Below are 2,964 nucleotides of genomic sequence, written 5' to 3'. Positions count from 1 at the left end.
AGACAGCAGCAATGGGAGGCCGTACAGGGACCCATGACAGACTCTGGACTTGGCAGCAGCATGAGGAGGCAGTATATAGGGGCCTATGGCAGATTAGGGGCCTGGCAGCAGCTATAGGAGGCCCGTAATCTGCCAGCACCCTATGTCAAAAAATTCAACACACCAGCAGTGTGAGGAGACCTGAAAGTGGCACATGGCAGAGTGTGGCGATGGAGACAGCAGCAATGGGAGGCCGTACAGGGACCCATGACAGACTCTGGACTTGGCAGCAGCATGAGGAGGCGGTATAGGGGCCCATGGCAGATTAGGGGCCTGGCAGCAGCTATAGGAGGCCCGTAATCTGCCAGCACCCTATGTCAAAAAATTGAACACACCAGCAGTGTGTGAGGAGACCTGAAAGTGGCACATGGCAGAGTGTGGCGATGGAGACAGCAGCAATGGGAGGCCGTACAGGGACCCATGACAGACTCTGGACTTGGCAGCAGCATGAGGAGGCGGTATAGGGGCCAATGGCAGATTAGGGGCCTGGCAGCAGCTATAGGAGGCCCGTAATCTGCCAGCACCCTATGTCAAAAAATTCAACACACCAGCAGTGTGAGGAGACCTGAAAGTGGCACATGGCATGAGACACTGTGGACCTGGCAGCAGCATGAGGAGGCGGTACAGGGGCCCATGGCAGATTAGGGGCCTGGCAGCAGCTATAGGAGGCCCGTAATCTGCCAGCACCCTATGTCAAAAAATTCAACACACCAGCAGTGTGAGGAGACCTGAAAGTGGCACATGGCATGAGACACTGTGGACCTGGCAGCAGCATGAGGAGGCGGTACAGGGGCCCATGGCAGATTAGGGGCCTGGCAGCAGCTATAGGAGGCCCGTAATCTGCCAGCACCCTATGTCAAAAAATTCAACACACCAGCAGTGTGTGAGGAGACCTGAAAGTGGCACATGGCAGAGTGTGGCGATGGAGACAGCAGCAATGGGGGGCCGTATAGGGACCCATGACAGACTCTGGACCTGGCAGCAGCATGAGGAGGTGGTATATAGGGGCCCATGGCAGATTAGGGGCCTGGCAGCAGCTATAGGAGGCCCGTAATCTGCCAGCACCCTATGTCAAAAAATTCAACACACCAGCAGTGTGAGGAGACCTGAAAGTGGCACATGGCAGAGTGTGGCGATGGAGACAGCAGCAATGGGAGGCCGTACAGGGACCCATGACAGACTCTGGACTTGGCAGCAGCATGAGGAGGCGGTATATAGGGGCCTATGGCAGATTAGGGGCCTGGCAGCAGCTATAGGAGGCCCGTAATCTGCCAGCACCCTATGTCAAAAAATTCAACACACCAGCAGTGTGTGAGGAGACCTGAAAGTGGCACATGGCAGAGTGTGGCGATGGAGACAGCAGCAATGGGAGGCCGTACAGGGACCCATGACAGACTCTGGACTTGGCAGCAGCATGAGGAGGCGGTATAGGGGCCCATGGCAGATTAGGGGCCTGGCAGCAGCTATAGGAGGCCCGTAATCTGCCAGCACCCTATGTCAAAAAATTGAACACACCAGCAGTGTGTGAGGAGACCTGAACGTGGCACATGGCAGAGTGTGGCGATGGAGACAGCAGCAATGGGAGGCCGTACAGGGACCCATGACAGACTCTGGACTTGGCAGCAGCATGAGGAGGCGGTATAGGGGCCCATGGCAGATTAGGGGCCTGGCAGCAGCTATAGGAGGCCCGTAATCTGCCAGCACCCTATGTCAAAAAATTGAACACACCAGCAGTGTGTGAGGAGACCTGAAAGTGGCACATGGCAGAGTGTGGCGATGGAGACAGCAGCAATGGGAGGCCGTACAGGGACCCATGACAGACTCTGGACTTGGCAGCAGCATGAGGAGGTGGTATAGGGGCCCATGGCAGATTAGGGGCCTGGCAGCAGCTATAGGAGGCCCGTAATCTGCCAGCACCCTATGTCAAAAAATTCAACACACCAGCAGTGTGTGAGGAGACCTGAAAGTGGCACATGGCAGAGTGTGGCGATGGAGACAGCAGCAATGGGAGGCCGTACAGGGACCCATGACAGACTCTGGACTTGGCAGCAGCATGAGGAGGCGGTATAGGGGCCCATGGCAGATTAGGGGCCTGGCAGCAGCTATGGGAGGCCCGTAATCTGCCAGCACCCTATGTCAAAAAATTCAACACACCAGCAGTGTGAGGAGACCTGAAAGTGGCACATGGCATGAGACACTGTGGACCTGGCAGCAGCATGAGGAGGCGGTACAGGGGCCCATGGCAGATTAGGGGCCTGGCAGCAGCTATAGGAGGCCCGTAATCTGCCAGCACCCTATGTCAAAAAATTCAACACACCAGCAGTGTGTGAGGAGACCTGAAAGTGGCACATGGCAGAGTGTGGCGATGGAGACAGCTGCAATGGGAGGCCGTACAGGGACCCATGAGAGACTCTGGACTTGGCAGCAGCATGAGGAGGCGGTATATAGGGGCCTATGGCAGATTAGGGGCCTGGCAGCAGCTATAGGAGGCCCGTAATGTGCCAGCACCCTATGTCAAAAAATTCAACACACCAGCAGTGTGAGGAGACCTGAAAGTGGCACATGGCAGAGTGTGGCGATGGAGACAGCAGCAATGGGAGGCCGTACAGGGACCCATGACAGACTCTGGACTTGGCAGCAGCATGAGGAGGCGGTATATAGGGGCCTATGGCAGATTAGGGGCCTGGCAGCAGCTATGGGAGGCCCATAATCTGCCAGCACCCTATGACAAAAAATGGAACACACCAGCAGTGTGTGAGGAGACCTGAAAGTGGCACATGTTTGAGGCATGATTCATGGCGGATTTAGTCAGTTGTGTCAGGAACTGGTGGTTTGAAATCCAGACTAATCCACGCCTGATTCATTTTCACAAACGTCAGTCTCTCCACACTTTGGGTGGACAGTCGTGTCCTCCGCGGAGTTACA

The sequence above is a fragment of the Staurois parvus genome, unplaced genomic scaffold (genome assembly GCF_062004578.1).
Source record: "Staurois parvus isolate SC_StPar_1 unplaced genomic scaffold, SC_StPar_1.0 ptg000609l, whole genome shotgun sequence".
Taxonomy (NCBI): Eukaryota; Metazoa; Chordata; class Amphibia; order Anura; family Ranidae; genus Staurois; species Staurois parvus.
Note: the sequence above shows the minus strand (reverse complement) of the source record.